Below are 7,464 nucleotides of genomic sequence, written 5' to 3'. Positions count from 1 at the left end.
CCGCATGCGGTTCCGGAGCCGCAGGTTCCCGACTACTGCACTAGATGAAGTAATAATATTCATAATCAAATAATATTTAATAACAGAATGCTTTACAATTTTAGTCTAGAAGGTTTGTATAGCTTTGTTTATAGTAATAATAATACTAATAATAATAATACTAATAATAATAATACTAAAAATAATAATACCAATAATAATAATAATAATAATAATAATAATAATAATAATAATAATAATAATAATAATAATAATAATAATAATAATAATAATAATAATAATAATAATAATAATAATAATAATAATAATAATAATAATAATAATAATAATAATAATAATAATAATAATAATAATAATAATAATAATAATAATAATAATAATAATAATAATAATAATAATAATGATAATAATAGTAATAATAATAATAATAATAATAATAATAATAATAATAATAATAATAATAATAATAATAATAATAATAATAATAATAATAATAATAATAATAGTAATAACAATAATAATAATAATATTGTCACTATACATTTTTTATAAGTTGTTAAGGCTGTATAGTTGTTACAGTAGTTGATTAGTTATTTGACTTAACTTATTGTTTAGCAAATTATATATGAATTTTAAAAAGTCTGTTCAGATTTCAGAGTTCAGACTTAGAGCTGTGATAGACAGGCTATTTCTTTGGTGTATGGTTTTCTGAATAGTTATTGCAGCGGCAACTCTAATTGCATATTTCTGTTTTTATTTTGTGTACAAGGCAACTAAAACTGATGCTTCCTGTTCCAATGCATTGTCCTCGACGTCAATAAAAAGGCAGACTACGGTTACAGCTGCCTGGCAGATTGAATCTAAGCAGGTGACAGATGCTGCACTTGCACGTGTTTTCTATGCGAACAGCACCCTTTTCTCCATAATTGAAAATAAGTATTTTAAAGAGGCAATCGCTGCAGTAGCCAAAGTCGGACCAGGGTATAAGCCTCCTGGACGTCAAGCAATATCTGAGGCACTGCTTACAAATGAAGTTGCTAATGTGATTTACAAGCTTGACAGCTTCAAGGCTTAGCTGAGTATGACTGGCGGAATGCTAGTCAGTGACGGATGGACAAACGTTCAAAACCGTGCAATAATTAACTTCCTGTTAGTTATTGGCGATGGAGCCATGTTTGACGATAGTGTTGATACATCTGAGCAGATTAAAGATGCCGATTTCATAGCGACTGAGCTGGCGAAACGTATTGATTCCATAGGCTCAGACAAAATTGTGCAGGTAGTTAACGAAGGAGCAAGCCATTTTGGCAGCAAGGAATAAGTTGACTGTAAAGTACACGTCAATTGAATCTTCAGTTTATGTATGGCACATTGTCTTGACCTCCTATTAGAGGACATCGACAAACTGTGTTGGGCGCGAAATATTATCATAAGAGGTCATGAATTTGTGAAATTTATCACAAAACACCAGTCGCCTCTCGACTATTTTAGGAGTAAGTCAAAATTAGAATTACTGAAACCCGGTGAGACGCGCAATGCCAGCAAATTCGTGATGATGTAGCGTCTTATGGCGACAAAAGATGCAATCCAGGAAACTGTAATGGATCGGGGATTCAAACAGTGGCTGTCAAAGACAACACGTAAGAAATCAATAAGAGATAATGGTAAGCTTATTACTGACACAGTCATTAACGATAGCTTTTGGGTTTCTGTCACTCTACTGACGTCTGTTTGCGAGCTGATAGTAAGCCTGTTGCGCTTGGTTGATGGTACTAAATCTTGGGTTGGCAAGATATATTGGAAAAAGTTTTAATTGGACCAAGGAGTTTTGAATTCCACCATGCTGGACGCAGCTTAGAAGAGCTGTTTAAGTGGTTTAATTTACAGTCGTTGGAAAATGATCCACACTGATCTACACTCTCCTGGATTTGTACTCGACCCCGAGTATCGTTCATTTCTTCAGCATGAGAATGAAGAAGTAATTTCCGGGTTTCATGCCACGCTTGAGCGCATGCATGTCGGTGACCTAGCAGCTCAAGTCAACTCTACTAGTCAGCACAGTGTTTATCGGGCTGGTGAAGGTCTCTTTGAACGGCCGATTTTTGTCACAAGTAACTTCAGCATCAGCCTGTGAACGGAACTGGTTAACGTTTGACTTCATACGCTCAAAAAAAAAAAACCGACTGAAGTGTGATAAAAAAAACTCTTCTGTTATTTTTAGGAGACGTATGTTGTTTTTGTACCATTTACTCAATAAATAATACTGTAAATGAACCATGGTAATATTGTGCATGACTGTAAGTAGCATATGTCCGCAACCAGACCAATTAATGCTATTGGTATTTATATAGTAATTGCTAAGGTCAGTCATATTGAAGAAAAACTGAAGCAGAAAATTATCCGTGATCGATTTGCTGAAAAGCCCAGAATTTTGACATGAAGATGGTAAAGCACTTGATCAGGTTTTAATTATATAAAATCTGCTGGAGTATTTTGAGTACCCGACCAGGTTTTTGCAGTTTGTTGATAGAGCAGCAAATTAGCATTAAAAATGACTAAAATTGTGCAAAAGTGGATAAAAGCATGAAATTTTTACCAAAAACTCAGAAAATTATGCTGATCATTTTAAGATATGGTGGCAAAGCATACTATGACCAGAACTGTCTTGAATCTATGATGGCAGTTACCGCCATCTTGGATTTATAAAAACATTAAATTTTAATCCGTTTAACTAATCTTGGCCAAAATTTAAGGGATGGTAGATCATTCAAAGTATACATTGATCGCATATGCGCCAATGAATGGGAAAGGGGCTTGGGCACGGCCCTCCTGTCCAAGAAATACCCCCTTCCCCCCTGTTTTTTTTTTAAAAAAATTTTTAATCTTTTTATTAAATATTTCTAAAAAACTTGTTACTCAATAAAAAAGTTTAAAGCAGCTAAGAAGCGAAAACAGCTTTTAATAAGCATATTAGTTAATATTAATCTATACACTGTATTACAATCACAGTCATATTGACAGGCTTTAAAAAGTGCTGGACCAATGTCACAATTAAAAATAAGTAAAACATCTCAACCTTCCTGTTGTGCATGCATGTTAGGAAAATGGGCTTGTAGTTTTCTTTCAAACGTGTGCTATGCATACGCTAAGTTGGTGTATGTAGCCTATTTTCAGTTAGTTGGGACAAGCGATCAGCATATAGTCTAGCTAGATCGGCTAGTTTTAAAATGGGTGTGATACCATTCTCTGACCTTGTTTCTTCAATGTAAATAATCAACTGAGCAACAACAGTACTATGTTCACGGTCAACTTCATCTTCTACTTGCTGCGTTTCAGCACGCATCCGTCTATCAAAAGCACGTTTTTTGTTGTACAGGTCATTGAGACACTTATTGTGATACTTAGCCTCTTGATCAACTGTGTTGCTCAACTTGGTCAATAATGTGGAATCACTCAAGGTAATAGCACACTCGCGGACTTTAATATCCAGACCCGTGGTACAGATGCTGTGCAATGAGTCTTTTGACTCACTGGTATTACAAGTAAAACAAACTGGTTGTGTGTAAACCAAATTTGATTTTCTCATACCACTTGACATTGATCGCCTGAATGAACTGTGCTCAACATTAAGTGCCTGGGCTTCATTTGATAAGGATTCACCCTCTGCAGCTAGGAATGCGCAACGAAAACGTTTAGCTGCTCGATTGAGTTTAGTGGAATAGTAAAACATTCTGTAGGGTTTATGCCACTTAGCTTTGTTCGCAATCAAAGTTCTTTCAAAGCCACTGCCATCATCTAATCGCTGAATATAAAATCCAGGCGGTAGCAAATCTGCCAGCACAAATTGTGGTAAGACTTCGGCAAGTGATTTGTAACTTGTCAAACAATCCGAACGCTTAGAATTAGCGGGGCATATCAACTTGTTTGCTCAGGGACTTTGGCAGAAAATACAATTTGCCCAGTCAATCAGATTAGGTCTGTCGAAAACCTCATTTTCCGTCGAAGTAGGATGTGCAACAATATATCGCTTGGCCATAATATACAGTCCTGTCAATAAGTTTAAGCCCACTTATTAAAACTCATGTTTTTTTAACAAATTTTGAATAATAGCTTTCGATTATTTTTTTATTTAAAATAATGTCTAACTTGAAACACTACTAAACACTATTTTAACAAACAAAAGCAAAATTTATCAAAATTTTACATAGATTTTTGTATTTAGATATCTAACGTGTTTATATTTATTGTATGCTGATCTAAACCCAATTCGTATCAGCTCGTTTTGTTTTTAGTTTGCTCCTGCATTTTTGTTTATTTATTGCTGTGAAGGCTTCATATTAGATGATAGTACAGTTTACAAAGATATTTCATAGATACTGTGTGTTTAATATTATTTTTTGTTTTTTTAAGAGCGAAACTTCTTCTAATTTACGTTTATTATTTTTTTTTTTTCTATTGTATTATTATTTTTATTGTTATTTAAGTAATAAAATGGGTAAAATTCCACTACTGGAACGTAAAAAAAAATATCGTGCTTCATGAAGAAGGTTATTCTCAACGACAAATTGTCCAAAAAACAAAATATTCAAGGACAGCCATTAGAGAAATTATAAAAAAAATTTAAAAACACGGGATCTCTTGAGGATAAAATTCGAAGTGGAAGACCTCCAAAGCTTACAAAACATGACATAAAGTATTTTAAAAATGTGTCTCTGCGAAAATGGAAAAAACCTCCAGTGAACTAGACCAAGACATTCAAGCTGCGACTGGAACAAATGTTTACTCATCTTGCATTCGACGACATTTACTAAAAGCTGGGTTAAGAGGGTGTGTTGCAGTTCGAAAGCCTTTACTACGTCGTGGCAATAAAGAAAAAAGACTTAAATATGCAAAAAAGCATAATAATTGGACGCAAAGAATGTTAAACCGTGTACTATACATAGATGAATCAAAATTTGAATTGTTCGGTAGCAGAAGACGACAGTATGTAAGAAGAAGGGTAGGAGAGGCTTATCGCCCTGATTGTCTACATCTAACAATCAAGCTTGGGGGAGGTTCTGTTTTAGTTTGGGGTTGTATTTCATCATCTGGAGTAGGTGATTTAATCAGAATTAATGGCAAACTGACAGGAGAACAGTATAAAGAAATTTTCAGACATCATGCAATACCATCTGGAATGAGACTAATTGGTAATAATTTCATTCTACAGCAAGACAGTGATCCCAAACATTGTTCCCGAGTGGTCAAAAAATATTTACAGGACATGTGTGAGGAGGGAGTTCTCGAAGTAATGAACTGGCTTCCTCAAAGTCCAGATTTGAACATTATTGAATATGTTTGGGATTATTTGGATAAAAAAATTGCTGAATATAACCCCAAAAATGTCGAAGAATGTTTTCGAATATTAAAAAGTGGGACAACATTCCACAAAATTTCATTACAAATTTATATGAATAAATTCCCCGGAGATTCGCTTCTGTGATCAACGCAAAAGGCGGACACACGAAGTTAAACTGTTCTTTCTTTTTGTATCATATTTTATCAAATTATTTCTAGATATTTTTGTTTATAATATATGTCTATAAACCTAATTTTTTTTTACTTCATAAGTCCTTTATATTTTTACGATAAAATCAAAAATAATTATAGTTATGTTGGGCTAAAACTTATTCACAGTACTGTATATGTATAGAGGCCTAGGAATAATATTTATACATACGTATATATATATATATATATATATATATATATATATATATATATATATATATATATATATATATATATACATATGTATATACCATATATATATATATATACGTATATATATATGGTATATACATATGTATATATGAGCTGAATTTTTTTTGGTGAACTTCTAAGGTGACATAGAACAGCTTTTCACATAGTGGTATTTCAAATTCAAAAAAGTTAAAAAGTTGAAAAAAAATTGTCACCCTAATGTATAAATATATTAACTCGTTAACTACCATTTATGAGCATGGATATGTAAGAATGGGTTTTTCGACAAAACTGAAAATTGATTTCATATCAATTTTTGGTTTATATTAATTTGTTAGCTATTATTTCATTAATAAAGTAATAATTAAACCAAAAAATGTTAATAAAACATTTAAAGGCGATAAAAGGACAGTTTTATAATTTTCTCTGTTATGTGAATATTTATAATTTTTATAATTTTCTCTGTTACAAGGGTATATGATTTTTTCTGTTTTACCTAAACTTGAATAAATCATTTTTATAAGGAAAAATCCTCTATATCGAACTTTGATGCTTGCTTTGCTAAACCAAATTTTTGGTGCAATCGAGAGTAGTAGGATTTTTTCTATTTTCACTAGTGGTTCTTAGACGCCATTGAATCTTCCTAGAACAAGAACATCCTGTAATGGTCAGTGCTTCCTTAAGTGACTTTTTGCACAGCTGTTCTAAAGCATAGGAAACAAATAAGACCACTGTTAAACTTTAAGAGAAGAACAATTGTTATTATGAATAGGCATTTGTTTTAATACCTGAGGTAATAAACAGTCATAAAAATTGTTAAGAGAACTAATGCCTTTTTGTAGGTATTAAACAAAAAATGAAAGATTAAATGAAAAGATCAAATCAATAGATCAAATAAATCCTTGAATGACCAAAACTATTTCAGAATTACAAAAATTACAAAAATTTATTGTGAACTATAAAATATCATTAACAAGTAGAATATACCCTATCAAAACCTAAAAAGATGTAAACGCAGTGTAATAAAACATATATTCGCAATGTAAAATATTTTCCGTCCTTCAAAATAAAAAATCATAAGAAATAAATCGCTCAAAGGGTTTTACAGATCTTGTTGTTTGAAATCAGTTTTTGAAATTAAAATTTTTTCAAAAACATTCATCATGAAACGAGAAAGCTCAAAAAATACCAAATATTTTTTATTTTAAAAAAGTTTTCAGGATACTTAATAAGTAACAATATTGTTAATAATATTAACAAAAAAAAGTTTAAGCTCAGATTAAATGGGCTTTTTATTATCTGTCAACGAGCCACTTTGAAAATAGATATTTTTTGAGGTGTGTAAATTCGAAGACAAACTAGTCACAATTTTTGCGTTTTTGTTGCAACGCAAAAACAACATTTAAAAGTAGAATGTCCTTATTTGGAAGCATTTTAAGGTGAAAACACTAAATTTTTAAAAACTTTTTTATTCGAAGTTAATATCCAAGTCAGAAAGAAAATCGCAAAAAAACTCAATAAACGCAAATCTCAAATATGAATGGAAACTAACAGTTTTATCCACTATTCCAAAAAGTATAACAGCTGCAGCTGCAGCCTGTAGCGCCCCCAATGCATAGTCTAAAGAAGGAAGAATATAATTAAAGGAGGTGGAGGAAAAGAAAAGAGATCCGAAATTAACGATTGAAAAATTTTCACTTTTCAAAATTAAATTGAAAAACC

This window comes from Hydra viridissima, unplaced genomic scaffold (genome assembly GCF_058129835.1).
Source record: "Hydra viridissima isolate aposymbiotic clone 2 unplaced genomic scaffold, HvirCarnegie_v1 scaffold_6, whole genome shotgun sequence".
NCBI lineage: Eukaryota > Metazoa > Cnidaria > Hydrozoa > Anthoathecata > Hydridae > Hydra > Hydra viridissima.
This window is presented reverse-complemented; position numbering follows the sequence as displayed.